A 20,171-nucleotide genomic window follows, 5' to 3' on the forward strand; every position below is an offset into this window, starting at 1 on the left:
TACTTTCTATCGTTAGCTCTACACTTAATTTTTTCTTTAGAAAATAACGGCCGAAACAGTCAAGAAGTTTTATCCTAGTTTTGAGCAGTTTGGATACTCTGTTGCGGCTATGGTTGACACTAACAATGATCTATATCCAGGTTTTAACAACAGCACGTCGTATTATTTTCGCTAGTCATGAATGATTATCAAGTTATGTTTTGAAATAGTACATAAAAATAGCTAATACTTTAACATGCAAAACTTTTAAAAATGGTTTTTGTTAAGTGAAACGAAAAATGTTTTGAAAGTTAAGAACAAAGTGAAGCTGTAAATTTTATAGTTTTTAAGAGTATTTATGCAGCATTCACTGTTCAATTTAACAAATGATGCATTTTTAGGTTTATAAGTACTGCTGTATTTTTTCGCTATTCATAGGGGCTTGGAGCGATTGTCAATTCCGTTTCCACTGCTTACAAAATTTTAAGAGCAGTAAAATTGTTGCAAGCAATGACAAAACACTGACTTGAAATGGATTGTACTATAAAACGACTCAGCTAAAATCTATTAAAGCTATTAAGAATTTATCTGTGATTTCGATTCACCCAGCGTTGGGTTTTGATTTCCTAAACTCAAAAAATTTTCTATAGATATTGCAGTCGGGGCATGGAAAAGTGATAGAGTTCTTTTGCTGAGGTATTTTCACTTATTCTTTTGAATTGGATATGTGATGATTAATCATAGAGCAGTACCAATTGCAACGAATTAAATAAATTAGTTAACGCTATCAAAATCTATAAGGAACTTATGAAATTATCAGTCTTCTACTGTTTACGTAAACAATTTAAATAAATGTATGGTACAAGTTAGTTAAATTATTTATAAATGCTTGTGGTTGATTGATTTATTTAAGTAAGTCCGTGATTACATTTTATTTTAAGTAGCCCAATAATCCCATGTTTTTGTTAATTTACTTTCTAAGGACTCGCCCAATAATGAACTTGGACGTTTCATTGACTTTAAGCAGGAAGGAGATACTTGTGGAAAATTATACCGTATTCTGTCCCAACAGTTCTATACAATGGTAAGAATCATATTCTCAATCTTTTACTTGATGTGTAAATAATAAACCTGGCTTAACTTGGATAATGCGTTTTAAATGAGACTACAACTCGTGTAACCAGTGCATCCGTCTGGTTACGAGCCTGGGGGAGATGTCACTGGAAGTTGTATCAAGGAGATAATGCATTGAGAGTTGTTTATGATGGGAAATTTTAACGGGGATAGAAACCAACAAGGGAAATGTTAACGTATACAGTACCGCTCGCAACATTGTATAATTTTGCGTGTGATACGCGTATCCTTTCGTATCATACGCGTATCATTCTCGTATCATACGCGTATCGCTCTGTATCATACGCGTATCGCTCTCATATCATGCACGCGTATCTCTCTGAATATCACACATATATCATTCTCGTATCATCGCGTATCGCTCTGGTATCATACGCGTATCGCTCTAATTTATCATACGCGTATCGCTCTGGTATCATACGCGTATCGCTCTCGTATCATACGCGTATCATGCGCTTATCCTTTTCGTATCATACATGTATCATTCTCGTATGATACGCGTATCGTATGTTAACAAATGCGCGAGCGGTACTGTATATTAGTATAAAAATTTGACCAGAAGAAATGTTGGTTGTGGAAAATAAGAAAGGTATATTATGAGAGAAATCAGAACATAAGAGTCCGTTCACTTGTGATGTTGTTGTAACAAGCTTTTTTTTTATTTAGTTTGGATGTTACAGTGTGTTTCCAATACATCGGCAAAAGTGTCTCTGGTCCTTATGGTACGTATGCATGGTGAAGTTTAGATGATTAACTGTTTCTTTTCAAATGATTAGTAATTGCTTTTGGTCGAAGAGAATTGCATGACAGAATATCGAAATCAACTTATGTCAGTGACAATAGTGAAAATAAAGCTCAAAACTATCAAATATGTAGTTATACAGAATGGAAGGTATTGTTGTGTATTGTTGACATTTCGTTTCCCTTTTGCTACAACATTTGTATCATTGTAATAAGATCAACAAAAATATTTTTTACAGAACCGTTTGTTGTGCAAATCATACAAATAAACCACGATTCTTTTAAAAATATAGACATGTTTTGGCATGCTTTTGTGATCTTCATTGTTTATGAAAGTGTATAGTGATCATTCATAAAGATGGAAGGAGATTAGTCATCTTTTTAGACCTAGTCGCAACTATTGACATGATATGAATATACAACTTCCATTTTTTGAACAGAAACACAAAAGCTGTACACTGCATTTATCATTTTATCTACAAATGTAAATTTAGTCGGCACAACTGTGTAAAAATATGATGTCAAAGCAGCCATTTTGGCAGGTTTACTTCAAATACCAATGCTCAACAGTGCATGAAGACAGAAGGCAACTTTTTTCACTTGATTGGATTTTCAGCTAACGGGTGGACATTGAACCTCCCATTGGTAAACTTTAAATAAACATGTTGCTTAGTAGTTTTACTTTTAAAACGTATGTTTACGTTAATATTGCTTGCTTTGAATAATAATTCATTTATTTTTATATACCGAAGATAGCATAAGCTCTCCGAAACATGCCTATTTTTAAAAGATTCGTTGTCTTTTTTGTCACGGTTTTTGTGTTGTTATAATATTATGAAAATCACACTTTATGCTGGAAACCTCAAAATTTGTAAAAATTAAAGGGAATTTCGATACGGCTAAAAACAGATAGGTTTTGCACAAGCTTGTTTCAAAACATAAAAGCGTTTATTGTTCTTTCATAAATAATCACTGTTGAGTATGTGGAAAGTTGCTGTAGACTGAATAGTTAAGAGAGGATTGCAATAATATTTTTTTGACGTACATTGTGTTTACGTAAAGAAACCTAAATCTTTTCATTCAGAAGACATACTTAGTCGAGTCTGTTTGTTTTCTTCCTAGAAATTCAATACCAGTTCGATTTGGATTATCAAACATTGCAAAATTTTAATAAGAGAGTGTATTTTAATGAATCAAGAAATGAAATTTACTCCAAGCGTGATAAAATAAGACTTCCAGGCAAGAATGTTACGTCTTGTGTGGAATTCACTCACATTCATGTTCGAGTAAGTCAATATCTTTCTTAGTCGTTGTGCTTATTGGGCTAGACAGTCGTTAACCTAACACTAATGTCGCTTTCATGCTGAACGCTGGCTAAGATTGTCATTGTCATATTTCTGTCGTGATATGATGGTTTGTAAGGATAAGGGGAGGGGCTAAGGGCTACTATGATGGTTAAAGGGGCTACTATTATGGTTAAAGGGGCTACTTTATTCTGAAGGGGCTACTATTATTAGGGTTAAGGTCAAAGTTAGGGAGTTTAAAGCAAGTGTTTACTTTAAGGTCATTTTTAGGAGTAATGTATGGGGATTAGGGTTTTGTACGGTTGTTGAGGTTACTTCACTTACGTATTGATCCTTTGTTGGTGTGTTTCTACAAGCGAATAAATACTTTGAACCAAAAATGCCATGAGCTTGTTTTCAGAATATTCAAATTTTTGATTCCTTAAGTAGTGTTTTGCCAAATAAGTGTCGTAAAATTATTTACGTGTCCAACTTTACCTAAAACTATTAACATATATATGTTTTGCTGCAGAGATCTGTTTTATGTATTTCAATGTCGCTGTGGGTTTGTTGATATTTTTGTTTTGTCTTTTTATCACCATGTAATTTATGTGAATGTCAACATATCGTTGTAAAATACTACATGACTCACAAGTACTTTGCTTTTCACGCGCTTTTCGTGTATTTCAAAGTTCTTGCAACAGAAAATCATTTAGTCTTTCTCAAATGAAGTAATGTTAACTTCATCAATCGAAATCTGAAAAACTACGTTTTATACAAACCGTTTAATGGGAAATTAATGTGAGTGGCTTCAGCTTAAATACTAACAGCTTTATCCACCCCATATAGTCGCTTCAAAACGTTCGATCGCAGTACTTCTAATTCTTTTCATTGTGTACGTTAAAATTCTTTCTTACATTTTGTGAATTTGTAGGAAAGAATCTTGTGTGCCGATTGAGGCTTGAGAGCCAACATCGGTTTCAAAATAAATTACAGTCTAATTTACCACCAAACTGCGAAAATACGACTTTATGTCCAGTTTGGATACAAGTAAAGGCTCTGTTAGAACGGAACAGGTAGGAATAATTTGGAATATGACTTACTACTTTTTATAAAGGAAATGTTTTGTTTGTAAAGTAGTTTTGTTTAGTAGTAGTAGGGATTATTACAATTTTCTGATTAAATTTTTTATAAATATTGCGATTTTTATGGGAAATTTAAAAACTTTGTCGTGAAAAGTTCAAAGCATTGCACAGATTTATTAACAGGTTTATGAAATTCTTTCGTAACTTATTTTGCCATTATTTGTTGTTTTATAACCACATTTATGGCAAAGTAATTCCTAAAACAATTAGCATTTCATTGAATCGCATATTGACGAATTATCACTTCGCAATATATAACGACCAGGTATCATCATTGTGAAGTAATAATGTTGTACTGAGAAAACCTGTTTGTAGGCTACCATTATTGTGAATTGTACTGACAACGAATAATTATGATCTCAAAACGACAGTAAGGTAACATTTTCGTTTATTCTTTACTTGCACTTTTAGATTTGCGCGACTATGCGTGTTTGATTTTCTTTGGTTTTTCAAAAGAAATGAAATTTTAACAAAATTATTTAAAAACTACTTACTACACGCTGGGGAGATGTCGAAAGGGCTCAAATACTCGGGAAGCGTCGGTTGCTCGTAGCTTCCAGTTTTTTTGGTGATATACCGAGCGACCATCAATCATTCTGAGCTCATTGAAAGAAAACATGTTTGGTTTGAAATACTTGAATAGGTATTGAAAGACAAGTTCAAAAAGGAGCAACAACAAAATACATTTGAAAACGTTTTTCGTTCACTTTTTTTAGCTTTATCAACATTGAATAACTTTATTGTGTATTTTAACTAATTTTATGTATTTGTACTAAATACATGTGTTTAAGCAAAATTTTCAATTGTCGTAGGCTCGTAGCGAATCGTTGTTATATTGTCATCACTAACATTGTTTCGTATATCTTAACTTTAGTGTGCAGCAGCTATATTATTTGTATTAACTGGATTGGATTGATTTGGTGTGTAACTTTTTTTGTTTAGTGTTGATGAAAATGAAATAATTATTGGTGAAACCAATTCCAGGAAAGTGACTGTTGAACTCAGCAGTTCTGGCGAAGTTGCGTACAATCCTACCATAGCATTAACTCATGACCCGTCATTACAATATGAAGATTTCGATGTATCCGATGTAAGTTATTGTTTCAGTATTTTTGTTAATAAACTATGTATTAATGAACGATAACGATTTGTTTGTAGACATTGTGAATTTTTCTCTGTCAATTTTATAGAGATCGTTCAGAATTGTGCCAGATGCAACACTAAGTAGACCTGATTACGATTTGTTTCAACTTCAAGGACCCCTTGATCCAAATCAAAAGGTTAGCCATTTGGGTTTCATATGAAGTAGTTGTGAATCATTAAGCCTTTTATTATTGGTTGCACTTTTATGCGCTGCTGTTATTTTATTCCGCAAAAGACATCCGACCTTTAGGCCAACTGACGTCCATATTATTGATCTCTATGTTTCTTCAGGATGTAGCATACACTATATATTTTCGTTAATTACCAAAACGGTTGCGTTTTAGCGTATACTCCGCTCTCTATTTTACTGATTAAAGTTTGAATTTAACACTCAGCAGCTAAAGATATTTTACAAGTATAAAGAAGATCACAAACATCTAATATGTCTCGTTGTTTGCCATGATTTGTATTGTGTATCGTGGGCCAGAAAATGCAAAGGTTTCTTTCAAGTTGGCAGAGTGCAAATGACATGAATAATATATACTCTATCCTATACTACAATAAAACTTATATTTACAATTCCTCCGCATTCAAAGGTAAAACTTAAGCTCAAATCGGGACAGAATTGTCGACAAAAATCTCCTATTAAAATATCATTTAGAAAATACTGCAACTACAAACCAAAAATACAAATGAGATACAAATGAAATACATTACATAGTTAAAGGTTTCAGATTATTGTTAAGATCTGATGTTATGTAAGGAATGGTAAAATGGAGTTGACAAGATAAAATGGGCTGGAGAGTGATGGGAAAAAGTGCAAATATAAAAAAGAGGGGTTGAACTAAAAAGGTTCAGGGGAATGGAGCAGCCTTGGATGTTAAGTGATGTCTTTCATTTAGAAATTCAGCATGGGTGAAACGACACGTTCTATGAACACCAGAATCTTGAACAAGCTGTACATACAAGACCGGCATATTTTTTAATTGAAGTTTTACAACTGATATAAACTATGTGAGCGTAAAATTGTTTCATCTTTAGATTTTTTTGACAGGTGACACTGGAAATTACATACTCGACCACCGCTGTACTTGGTAAAAAAAAGAATCTGGAAATTTTTGTTAGGGTGAACGCGTAAGTCTGTTTTCTTTATATTTTAATTGGTTATTTGCCATATAAGACGGAATATTTGTTAAAGTTACATGCTTCTTGTGGCTTTATAAACGCTACGTTGAACCGTGCGTACAACTAATATTTTGTGTTACATATGATCAATTACATTAACCTCATTATAACTGATCCTCGAGGAATATAATTTTCTGAATATTAGAATTCTTGAGAAATATAATTCTTTACAAAATCGTGGATCCACGAGATTGATCTATTCAATCGTGATGATAACAGGTTTTTTGAACAGTGTTGTTCGCTTCTCCTGCTTGGTGTTGTGTTTGTACAGTAACGTATATAAATAAGCTATGAAAGAGATCTTTCATTGTTTTAGATGGTTATCGATCTTTGTAATTTAGCCTCGAATTTAGCAAACTCTTTCATACAATCAATGCGTTATGTGCTTTTGTGATGTTAATTCTTAACGTTACATGTCATTTGATTTCTTTCTTATGTTTTTACTTTGTTTTAGGCTAAGCGGAAGCGAGATTAATAATGAAAATAACAACGCCACCATTTCTATGATTGTCAAGCGCAATGTCAAACTAGTAATTACCGGGTATGTGGGACTATCTGCTTTTAGTTTTTAGTTTTAAGTTTGGTTAAGTTGCATCTCACTAAGAAGACTGCTGTGTCTGAAAACTTAAGGAGTATTGTGAATTGTAAAGAAGTTTCTTTACAAGCTAATCATTGGATATCGATGTAACTTAGCTACCGTTGCACTCGTTGTCTTTTTAAATACACGTAAATCTGTCATCTATCGTAAACAACCTTTTTGCAGATGGGCAGTGACTTTGGTCAAATATATTATATATTTTGACGTACACTAGATCCGCCACTGTTATCGATATTACTAACTGATAAACTTTAAAACCTTTTATTTAAAAGATGAACTTTGTGTTTTTAGCACAACTGTTCCTAAGTCACTAAACTATCCAGAAAAAGGCCCTGATTTAAATATAATAGACAACGACTATAGCTCTGTGAACATTTCTTCTATTGGACCACCAATAACTATTACTGTCGAGGTAAGGAGAAGATGAATTTCTCTTCCACCAATATTCTTTTCAAAACTATAATCTCGTATAACGAAAAATAATTAGTTATGTAGTCATTTTGGAGGTCTCCTCCTAACTATGAAAAAGAAAATTATCTTCGCTATTTTGTGCCATTGCATATATTTCTAAATTTCTTGTCTCAATATATTTGGTTTCTATGACTTTTTGATGATGCTTGTATGACTTAAATCAGACATCTGACGTACCTCTATTTGCATGCATTATATTACCTAACATAAATGCCCGTCAACTTTTGAGTTGATTTTTTGTTTTTAATCCATTGGATATCATTATAGGTTTACTTACACGACGTTTATACTTCATTTAGGTTGCAAATCAAGGTGAAAGTGATTTAGAAGATGTGAAACTTCATATAAGCGTCCCTCTAACCGAAAAAGACAAGGAATTCAATTATCTTCTGTATCCTGTCAGTATTAAGGTCAGTTCTGGCAGTTGTATGATTTTTATTTTGACAATGCTTTACATCGGCGATGTTTTTCTGTGAATTTATCGAAGTGTATTATTGGAATGGAAAAGTTCACAGTTTAATTTTGGTTAGTTTTTGTAAAGCACTGTGGAAAGGTTTGCTAGGCTATGGTGGAAATGTTTACAAGGCTATGTTGAAATTGTTGTTTCTATGTCATAAATGTTATGTTTTGTTTGTTTGATGTAAACTACACATACAATTTTTGATTTAAAGCATTAGGTTTAAGACGTTTCTGTAAACAATCTTATTTACATCTTTACCAACTGTTTAATGAACATTAAGTTACGTATGTCGTTTCAGGGAAGAGGTGATGCCAACAACGCAGTATGCAGTGGAAGAGCCTTGAATCCTGCTAACCTGTCCTTAACTGCGGTAAGGATAACCAGGAATAAACTAATTGTTTGAGACTGCCCGATGTATTTAACTTAAAGTAAATGCTTTGAACCCGGGAATATCGTTACATGTTTGTGGATGTAGATCGTCCAGGTTAGTATAATCCTGAGAAGGACTGTTTTTGTTGATGTTGACTGACGTTTCGACAACCTTAGCGGTAGTCATCTTCAGAGTCAAATTATCCTCAACTTTATTTGTTTAAGTGTATGAAACTTTCACTTCAAATTCGTAGATGCCTTGTAACCGACTTATTTTTTTATCAGGACTCGCAAGGAAGAACTAGACGGAGAAGAAATACAGAAACCCTGGTATGGTCACGATTGCAGTTTATCTTAGACAATGGTTTAAATAAAATAAGATCGACCACTACGAAAGCAAAATATCTGAAAATTGACCCAAGTTTGTGAGGCGATAGTGCAATTACTTTGATTTAAATCTCGTTTTTGTATGAAATTGCTTGGAGTTTTTGCAGCCGGGTTAGAAGTGGCAAAATAACAACAGACAGCGTATACTGGAACTTTTTAGATAAAGTATCCACAGTATTTTTTATTATTTGTTTTATTGCCTAAAGCTTTAGATATTCGAGTTCTTCTCAAGTGTTAAGAATACTTTACTTTAAAAGTGTCTTGTAGAATCAAATTATGTGTTTTGTCAAATACAAAAAACGCGTTATTTTTGCCTGTATCGTTGTTCATCAAGTAATATTGATGAATTACTTAGTCTGTTTTAATCAAAACATTCAAACTGCTTCGAATTTGTTTTTCATCTCATCCACGAGTCAGGTGCAATGCCTTTGATTCAATTTTTTCCATTGTTGTCAAACTTTCTTCTTTCTAGTCACCTCGGACGATGGATTCAGGACTGGTGACTTGTACAATCAAAGAAATTGAAAGAAATGGTCGTTTTGTGGCAGACTTAAATGTGCGACTGTGGACTGCGACTCTTGCTGCGGTAAGGCATAAAATAAGTGAACATTTGTGGTAATACATTTCTTACTTCCAAAAATATTTTGACGAGGTGTGTTGCATCAACAACTTCCCAACACAGACAGTAGTTGAATGAGAGTTGATTATTGAAATCCGGTATATCAAAATTTATTTTGAAATCAGTTTTTGGTGATATTTTGTACACATGAATACCGTTATTTCGGTATTTTATACTGCATAGTAACGAAATGAAAGTGTCGTCCAGTAGAACTTATCACAATCACGTTTACAAACTAAAGTTAAAACATGCAGCCACATACATCTTAATAATAACATACCTCATAAATACATCTTACGATTCGGCAGTTTTGGTTTAGCAATTCAAAGACAAATACATAAATACCTATTTTAAAAAAAGGCGTCAAAATTCTATTTGAAGAACAAATATTTTTTGGTTGTTTTTTTCGTGGAAACATGTGCTATATGCTTTTTATTTTTCAAAGAATAAACTTCAAATTCACTATTGATATACCGGTATTTTGATGTTGGTATACCTGTATATACCGGTATTCTGATGTCGGTATACCTTTACGTACTGGTATTGTGATGTCAGTATACCTGTATGTCCTGGTATTCTGATGTTAGTATTCCTGTATATACCAGTATTCTGATGTCGGTATACCTGTATTTACCGGTATTCTGATGGCGGTATATTGGTATTTGCGTTATCAACTACCTAACTTTGCCATAAGTATTTTTGAAATTTGCAAAACTTTGCCATTAATATGTGCAACTTTATTATACGGATTTAGTATTATCCTAAAGATCTTCTCATGATTGTCCTATTTAATGCTGAATATGTCAACAATCTTAATGAGAGCGAATCACCTCATCGTGGACATCAGGAGGTTAGCAATTTTACTTTTTCTTAAACATGCGAATTTTTATACATGTTTGATAACATTCATACAGGTTTACCCTTAAGGAAGACGTTCTGAGTTTGTTTGAACTGTTGTTTTTTACATTATCGTTTATTGTAGGTCACAATTCGAGTAACTCCTGAAAATGCTCCTGGAAAATCCAAATCAACTCCAGTGTGGGTTATTATTGTCTCTGTGCTTGGTGGTGTTTTGTTACTGGCTCTTTGTATTTTCGCTTTATTCAAAGTAAGCAAAAAAGTTTTGTGTTAATAAGGTTTGAATTTGCTATAATAAAGTCAGGATGGTAAAACACAAGACCATAGGCACTCGGTAAATAGTAGACATTATTTAATCTAAACGTTTCGACAAGTGTTACATGTCACCTTCAGTAGAAATTGTTTTTTAAAATAGCAACAGCAAGTTGGTGAAGTTTAGGATAAGTGGCGCGGAGTTTAGGCCAAAAAGCAAACAGTTTCTACTGAAGATGGCATGTAACATTTGTCGGAACGTTTAGATTAAATTATGTTTACTATTTGCGGAGTGTCTATTGTCGTGTTTTACCAAAATACTCTTTGGCAGTCGTAATTTTTTTTAAAGTCAGGATGGCCATTTTTGTTTTATCAATTTTTTCACGACTTACTCATGTAAATGTCGCGTAATTCGTGTTTGTCACAGTCACATAGTTATGGTTAGTAGTATTTCTTTTACCACTCTACAAGACTGCGCTATACTCCTTAATTTTCTCTCATGGAAGGTCTTATCTTTGTTCGTGCACTGCATATAGCATTTAAGGAATAAAAGATATTTACTGTGTTTGCACAGGCTTTTAAATTGCTTCTGTTCGAAAGTTCTCACAAACATCTCCGGGGAATGTTTAGTAGCCAAATGATTTTTAAAATAGATTTCACATTACAAGTTATTTTATGTATTTTAGCTTGGTTTCTTTAAACGAAATCGACCTCCAAAGGAGATATCACCTCAGCAAACAGATGAAGCACAACAGACTGAAGTTAATTAGGATTTTTATCTTCTTTAATTTGTATTATTGGTAATTAATGCACTGTTTGTACGGCAGAATTACTTGACAATTTTATTTACGTAAAACTCGTACAATGAATCAATAATTTCCAGCACAAGGTTGTATGTGTGTGAAACATTTGCCTTATTATAAAAGCTGTAATATTTCATAATTGTATGTTAAAACTAATAATTTTGTATGAGTAACGCTCTTCAAACCAAGTGACAAGTAGAACGAGATCAAACAAATGGTTGGTATTAATTAGTAGAAACGTCACAAGTAAGACTAAAATTGTACTGACTAAAGCATACCACACTATGACCTACCTACAGTCGCGAATAAAAGTTTAAACTTTTAAGCTTTTTCATGAGTTCAGTAACATTTTAAAGAAACAAGGAAATTGAGCTTACTATTAAATGTGCATAACTAGGGACGGATAAAAAAAACATCTAAGGTGCTTGCACGATAAAAAAATATTTACCAGAATGATAGTTTATTCGCTAAACTATTTGAGCATATTCAGACTGTAGCACATTGTTGCCATCTTCTCGATTTTATGCTGATCGGACTTGGGACTTTATCACGGGCTTTATCGGACTTTATTGAGGCTGTTGGTATTGTTCGTGGATTTTTATTTTAAGAAATAAGTTTGGGAGATTTCCAAAGGAAGAAATCCAAGATTTATAATTTGAAGAATAATTTTTAGGGAAAATTGCTTAAACAAACTAATAAACTTTTTCTGAATGTAAGAAAGACAAAACTCGTTTGAACCAGTTAAAAACAGTTACCTTAATCTCAATAGATTCTTTGGTAAGATTTATGCAATTTATTCTCAGTCTGCTAAATTGCAGAGAGAACTAAAATTATTGCTGCAGAACTGGATAACTAACTGCGCAAAGTCGACAAAATTTTGACAACTAGATGGGTTGCATCCTCGTCTCGTGCAGTGAAATCTTTTGGAGAAATTATCCAGCTATTGAAGCATTTCTACACACTTTCACTCCTGAGTTTCCGTATGTATTGCCTATTTTGAATAATTTAAGTGGGAATTGTTGGAATTATGAACAATTTGTATTTCTGTTAAATTTCTATCTTTAGACTTAATGGTGCATTGTGTAATATGAGACAATATATTTTGATATTCATAAATAATAATTTTTTCCTATTTCTCCAGAACTACAACTGGTTCCTACTTTTTCATGCTACTTTTATAGTTTAACTACAGTCAAGTCTGTAATTTTCTTGTGCTTACTTTCATTGGCCAAAGTTAATCTACAAAATAGTTCAAATACGCATGCGACTTCTTCATTCAATCAAAATGAATTATTGCAGAACCAAGATGCTTTTCATTCAAGAATAACGAATGGATTACAGGCTTTCTTGCGAGGCACCAGACAAATTATATCAAAGAGAGGACCGGAAATCAATGATACAAACAATGCTGAAAACAGATTGGAAAATAAATCCTCTGGTAATGAAAAAAAGAAACCAGTTGAAATGAAGGGTAAATATCTTGATTTCATCATCATCAGTTTTTTTTATCAAAAAGTATAATGCTGAAATGGAAAAACTTTGAACGAAATTATTTTTCGTGTAATGTTGTTTGTTCAATATTTATACTATCTGGCAAAATTTCTTGGAGTCTGGAAATATTTTTCTTTATGGTGAATGTTCACATGATTTTGTTTATTTTAATCACTGTTGACGAAGAATTTTGTGCATTGTTGTAATATTGCGAACAATTTAGAACAACAAGTCATCCCCGTCATCCCACATGTTCCCAATTGATCCTGATGATGACGATTTATTTATGATGTCACCAAGATCAACAGAACATCTGCCAGTTGCAGCGTTTTATCAAAACTATCATCGAAAGTTCGTCATCCAAGTCGAACTGCATCACTCTTTACAGCAGTAATAGAAACTGTGAAATTGTTTTTCTTTGATGTGTAGAAACTGTGCAATTGTTTTCTTCTGATGTGTAGAAACTGTGCAATTGTTTTCTTCTGATGTGTAGAAACTGTGAAAATTGTTTTCTTCTGATGTGTAGAAACTGTGCAATTGTTTTCTTCTGATGTGTAGAAACTGTGCAATTGTTTTCTTCTGATGTGTAGAAACTGTGTAATTGTTTTCTTCTGATGTAGAAACTGTGAAATTGTTTTCTTCTGATATGTAGAAACTGTTGCAATTGTTTTTCTTCTAATGTAGAAACTGTGAAATTGTTTTCTTCTGATGTGTAGAAACTGTGTATTTGTTTTTTCTTCTGATGTGTAGAAACTGTGCAATGTTTTCTTCTGATGTGTAGAAACTGTGTAATTGTTTTCTTCTGATGTGTAGAAACTGTGCAATTGTTTTCTTCTGATGTGTAGAAATTGTGCAATTGTTTTCTTCTGATGTGTAGAAACTGTGAAATTGTTTTCTTCTGATGTGTAGAAACTGTGTATTTGTTTTTTTCTGACGTGTAGAAACTGTGCAATTGTTTTCTTCTAATGTGTAGAAACTGTGCAATTGTTCTCTTCTGATGTGTAGAAAATGTGCAATTGTTTTCTTCTGATGTGTAGAAACTGTGCAATTGTTTTCTTCTGATGTGCTAATTTGTCCTACTTTACAGAATATTTCATATTTGTTGCAGAATGAAAACTTATTTGCATGTGCTCCAAAGCACTTTAATTTACTTTCATATGCAAAAACCAATCGTTGAAATGCCAATATTTTTATTTAATAGAACTCAGCAAAAAACGACAAGCTAAGTCATGACAAAAACTAGACTAAATCAAACAAAGACATTAGATAAATCGAATAAACGTACTATTATAGCCATGTAATTTATTTTCTTAGAGAAATTTGTTATTTCTGGAATTTGTGGCTAAATAAAATCAAGTTTATTCTATTATTTTTCAAATTTTGTAAAGGCTGAAAAATTATACTTACATAAAATAAATCAATCTCATCTACAGCTGCGTGAAAACTTAAATAGTTTTAATGGATTGAGAAAAATTTTTTTTGAAAATATCTTTGCGGCCTTTTTGAAAAGTATTTGGTACGTATAAAACTTAGTAACTTGATAAAACACCTTTACTCTTCGTTGAACAGTTGTCGTTACTTAAGACTTGTATTTAAATCACCATGTCTATAAAGTTAACAGGGAACATTCAAACAAGCGTGTGTTTGATATTTTCTAGGACCATGAACGTCTTCAAGATCAAGTCTCTCATTTCAAAGCGGAAGTAGATAAACTTCAGTCAATATCGATCTATTGTGGTTCTAAAATGGACACCTACATAAGTACGATGCTTTCATTTATCACTTTTTTATATAAAATATTGATTGGTGCTTGATGTACTTTTGGCTTTCCTCCTATAATGCCTGTACGATTATTTACGAAATGGCATTAAATGAGGTTATGGCTGTACGAGATAACTTGTAATTTGGAAAATCCGTGGGTGAGTGTTATATTTACCTCTAAAATATAGTGTCTTTGCTAATGTGCTTATTATTTAGATCATCTACAAGAACAAATAACTCAAGATGAGAAATGTATGGATGTTGTATACTTGTCCTTGGCTGGTCTAAAACAGGTAAAACGATGAGCTGAGAAAGTTGTCTTTTATATATCGATATGCTGATACAATATATTGACAACCTGCATCTTCACTATGTGCTTCCAGGTTCGTGACATCTTGAAAGGAACTTTAACTTTTCATGGCTCAACAGGATTCCGAATTCAGTTAACATCGACACGGCTATTACATCTCTTACACCCAACACAAAAACCTCGAGTGATAATAAGCTACCGAACTCGTTACCAGTTCCTCTACTTGCGGACTACCGGCATTTTCAAAAGCAGAAGGAAGAATTTATCCTAATTGAATCTAATGAAGGGGAAAACGATGACTGTGGTGCAAATGAAAGGACGTCTGATAACTTTAAACCTGAGAACGTCGATGATATTTCTTCTGACCTTATTGATTAACCAAATCACTTTCACAGAGATTCATCGATGCCAATTTTTACCAATACTTTTGGCGATTATGGCTCAACATAAGGCTTGCGTGATGTAGTCCTGTAAAAAACATCTGTAATTTACTCTCTTCGCTTTCCAAACTTAGTATATTTTGCATGCTTTCTGATTTTCTGCACAACAAAGCTTGTTCTCCAACAAACAAATATATCTTGTGGCAAGCGATCTTGCCTTTACTCTTGTTCCCGCTAAACAACAATCAGTCGCACAGGCATTCTCCCATTGCAATCTTTCATCGCCATTAGCTTTTTCACCTGTGCGTATGTCTTCTTGTACTGCAATTTATGTTGCTTTTTTCTAATGATTTTCCTGGGTTTTGGAGGGAAAGGGATTCTGGCGATGGAGAGTTATATTACCAAGGATATAAAGTAGCACTCTTACATCTTAAAAGTAACCTGGAAGTACTACATCTCTATGCCAATTTGAATACAGTTGATTTGAATAGTATTGATTCGAGTACTAGTCATGTTGGATATTAAAAACATTATTTTTGTATAGACTATCGGCCACTCAATGGGAATTAATAATATTCAAAAATAGAATCGTTTCGTTCTTTTTATTTTCTTGTATTGTACTTATCATAATACGAAAAAAACTTTTTTCGATATAATTTATGTTTTTCGATTTACTATTTCTTTCTTTAATGAAGATGGGTTTTCTTTGTTTTTACTTCTCCTAAAACTCCTTTCTCGTCGGTCGTCTACATAAAAATACCCACAGTCGTCTCAGCCTGAAGAATAAGGAAGGGGGGAGTAGGTAGATATCATTTATTCCAGTACATAAAAAATGTTTTGGAGAAATGTCTGCTGCTCCCTCCCGCTTTTGAGCAGTTAAAAGTTTGAAACTTTAAATTGCTTGAAAACATGCATGATCAAATTATAGCCTTTTGTAACAGTTGACCCTATCAAAATTGTATCAACAATAAATTCCTGAAATTCTGTTCTTGCGCTGGCCATTTGCTGTTGTAACTTGTAAAGGCAAGTTTTATGTAAAGTATCTATATTGAGGTTGCTGAGAAAGATGGTTGTTTCTGAAGTTACTGGGCATATTTCAACGAACTTCGTAGTATTGATACAACATGACCAACTATGGGGCGCCATCTGTTTATCATTTAGTAATTCAACACTGCATTTTTGCTTGATTTATGAGATAAAAGAATTTTTATTTTTGTATCTGTTTACTAGTCGAAATTTTAACCAAATAATTTTGACTCTCAGAAGAACGATTTCTGTGTTTTAAATCTGGAATATAGAAAAGCTTATTCAATAAAATCCTCCTAACTTTCACCAGATTTTACTTTTATATTGAAATATGATCTGATTGTGTGAACGATTTCATAAAACATTAAGGATTCCAGACAATTTTACATAGAAGTTCCATTTTAGTTAACTGCAAAATATATCGATATTGTACATCTGATCTAAAACTCCAACAATATTCGAAATTTAAATATGGGTTTCAACTTTCAACAAAACAACAGATGCACTTTATCTTTGACATTATGATGAAATGCTGAAAACTGTGTCATAAAAAGTCTAATGTTTGTTTAGTCATTTATCAAATCTTGAGTCTTGACTTGACATCTCATAATTTCACAAAAAAGTGTTAGGAAGGCTCAATATATGGCTCTACGCATGAGTATGACTGTTGGTAATTGGCTTCCATCCAGTGTTCTTTAATCGATGTACCTGGCATGTCATTAGCGTTACCTTCTACAGGTTACTTACTTTTGGTTTGAGTTTGACATTGTTGTGTATTACGTATACGTAAATTGGAAATATGAATCACTGCAATCCGCGTGCTCACATTTCTTGATGTCAAATCATCAAAATTTTTGATATGGTTTTGAAGGGATGACTGACCCTCACCTCACACTGTTAAAATGATACATGACAAAGATTTAATTTGCAGGGAAAATTGAAAAACGATGTATTTGGATAGATTAAAACAGTTATCCATATTAAGTGAATTTTATTTGACACAATAATAGTTTTTGGAAAAATTGATTGTGAATTCAGTTTTGGTGAAAAGCTTTGCCTGAACAACTGTTTGGCCTGCACCTGCCTTTCGTTCTGTCGCAATTCTGTAGGATGTTTCGTATTCTTATTTTTTGCAGAGCATTTAATTCCTCCCATATCCACCGCTTTCTAACAAAAAGTTCAAGTTTCGCCCCTACCAGTGCTAATCATAGATCGAAATTTGCGAGTTGTTCAGTAAATTTATATGTATTCTTTAGCAATTATAAGCTAATGAAATTTCTTAACCAAAAATTTTCAGAAAAGCACAAAGGTTTATTTCTAACATGAAACTTCCAAGATTTTAACATAAATGTAAAAAACCACCAAGTCACAATTATATGGGCGGGATATTGCTGATTAGACAGTTTTGGCATCGTCCGTAAGTCTAGCGAGTACTTCCGATGACGTTCGATATCCGCCACACCTTCTATTTCATGCCCAATATCAGTATACATAACTCAAATTCACTCGAACACTCATAATCTTAAAAGCAAACGAGCGAATTGTGTCATGTTGCAGTGACTTTATTTCAAATTCTAATCAATATATGCGTGTTATAAGTTGTCAATCGATTCAAATGTCTGTTTTACACATATTACTTATATTTGGTTTTAAACTTTGCTTATGTTATAAAATTGAGCAAATTGACATAAAACTACAAATGCAAAGGTGTTTTCGGAAAGGAATGATTCTATGTTTGGCTACAGTTTGACTTTACACAGTGGAAAGGTTTCTCCTGGACAGGATTTTTCAGGCCAACCAACGTAAGTATGTTGTCATCACATAATTTTGGTTAATTTGGACCCTGTACAACCTTTGTAAATTGTATTGTGTTAAAAATCTCTATGTATTATTTGCTATATGAAATATGCGAGGCGCCAGCCAATCGTATAGATACTCTTTATTAAAATACCATCTTGATTCATTCATCAGAACCGGTTGTTGGTATAATCATATTGCAAGTTCTTTTGATGTGCGATTTCAGTATATCATAAGAACTAAACGAAGTAATGTCTATCCTGTGATACCCATTCCCATAACATAATTTATAAAAAACTGCTACTTTCAATTCTTATACAGAAAACGTCTTTCATTGATATCTTAATTGCTTTGATCGTCATATTTGAGGATGTGACCAAGTTCCTGTACACTAACAAAATCTCCATATACATTTGACAAGTTCAGCTCCCTCTGTAATTTGTTTTGCACATTTGTAAATATTTTGAATAATCTTAGCAAGACTGGATAAATGACAAATGACGCCCATGGCTTTTCATGTATTTCAAACTTGGTATAAACTTTAAAACTTTATTTCCTTGATCACCATAAGTGTAATAATGAATGATTTGACAACAGACCATTTAAAACATTAAACTTTATTTAATGCTAGGAAAAGCCCTGGGTGGTTTACTATTATTTCAAAGACAGATATATTGTTAAGGCTTTTGGGTATTGTATTTTTTTAGTAATTTAGATCATTTCATTTCTTGTCATCTTGCATTCAGCCAGTCAGCCGTGTACTTCTGGTTCCCAAGTAAATTTTTTGGATTTATTTGAAACCACTTTTAGACTTCAGCTAAACAATCAGATTCACAATGATTTTCTGTAGTATGTTGTACACTGTATCTCTAACATAATGTCATGTGACACTGGTTACAAATTAAGGTGGAAAAAGTGCATCACAATTTGCAATCCCCCTCTCTGGAATATAAATCATTATCTTCTCTTGTTTCATATCTTATTGGATAGTAAAAGGCTGATATAACTAAAAACAAAGATTTGATGAAGTACAACACTTATAGTTGATAAATGTTTATAGAAGCATAAAAACCAGTCAAAAATGTGTTTTCCAAGGTTTATCTTTTGTGAATATAAATGCTCCTCTGTTATCTTTTAAGTGAATATGTATTTGCCCTATAAACACATTTTATCACAACAAAGCAAGTACATGTAATAACAGTGAAAAACTTTCCAGCACAAAAGATCACATGAAAGGTATTGCAGCCTAGCAACCCACAACCTCTCACAGTTTCCATAAAATGGATCTAAATGGGAAGTCGGCATTGAAATAATGAAATTAGAGTTATAGTGTGCCATTAAGATAACCAGCCGCCACCTCTCCACACAGATTAAAGAGCATACCAATTCTGATAAAAACTCTTACATATTCAAACACCTCTTCTCATCACCTCACTGCAAATCTAAATACTCACAATCCTGCCTTCATATTTTAAACAGTGCCCACACTACTTCATCTTTAAAACTAAAAGAAGCACTGTACGTCAAAAAACTCAAGCCTAATCTTAACAAACAAATTCAGCATGTCAATACTATCTTTAACTAGTAAATACTTAACACCTCTAATTACTACATAATTGTAAATAACTTCCGCTTCCACTCCTTTTGTCTATACACATGTCTTGTATCAGATTTCTTTATATATTAACTCCATTCAAATATTCATTCATTATACCACACTGAAGATGGCATAAGTTTGCAGAAGCATGTTTGCAATAAAAAATGTAAAAAAGTTGTCGTTTACGTTAAATGCAACAAAGAAGAAACTTGTTATTTACTTTATTTTGCAAACCCTGCTGTGTAATTTAAATATTATTCATGTTTTAGTGTATTTTAATAAAAATAGCCCCTAACTTGATGACAATTTCATAAAATAAAACATAATCCATAGAAATACATCTTCTAAACTCAAATTTTAGTTACAATTATGTGTTATTTGG

At 32.8% G+C, this 20,171-nt stretch overlaps 1 protein-coding gene and 3 long non-coding RNA genes across 4 annotated transcripts in view; all 4 read left to right on the top strand.

The window, feature by feature from the left end:
* LOC124440217 (integrin alpha-4-like) overlaps positions 1-20,171 on the top strand; it is a 98,067-nt gene that overhangs the window by 22,254 nt on the left and 55,642 nt on the right. The gene's annotated exons all lie outside the window — the stretch shown is intronic.
* LOC124440236 lies at positions 1,478-11,639 on the top strand. Its single transcript, XR_006946620.1, has 3 exons — positions 1,478-1,490; positions 3,030-3,034; positions 11,380-11,639. It is a non-coding gene; the product is annotated as an uncharacterized LOC124440236 (long non-coding RNA).
* On the top strand, positions 4,199-5,564 carry LOC124440235. Its single transcript, XR_006946619.1, has 4 exons — positions 4,199-4,213; positions 4,598-4,657; positions 5,225-5,372; positions 5,473-5,564. It is a non-coding gene; the product is annotated as an uncharacterized LOC124440235 (long non-coding RNA).
* On the top strand, positions 14,583-15,182 carry LOC124440241. Its single transcript, XR_006946625.1, has 3 exons — positions 14,583-14,679; positions 14,896-14,972; positions 15,063-15,182. It is a non-coding gene; the product is annotated as an uncharacterized LOC124440241 (long non-coding RNA).

This window comes from Xenia sp. Carnegie-2017, unplaced genomic scaffold (assembly GCF_021976095.1).
Source record: "Xenia sp. Carnegie-2017 unplaced genomic scaffold, XeniaSp_v1 HiC_scaffold_2, whole genome shotgun sequence".
Lineage (NCBI taxonomy): Eukaryota > Metazoa > Cnidaria > Anthozoa > Malacalcyonacea > Xeniidae > Xenia > Xenia sp. Carnegie-2017.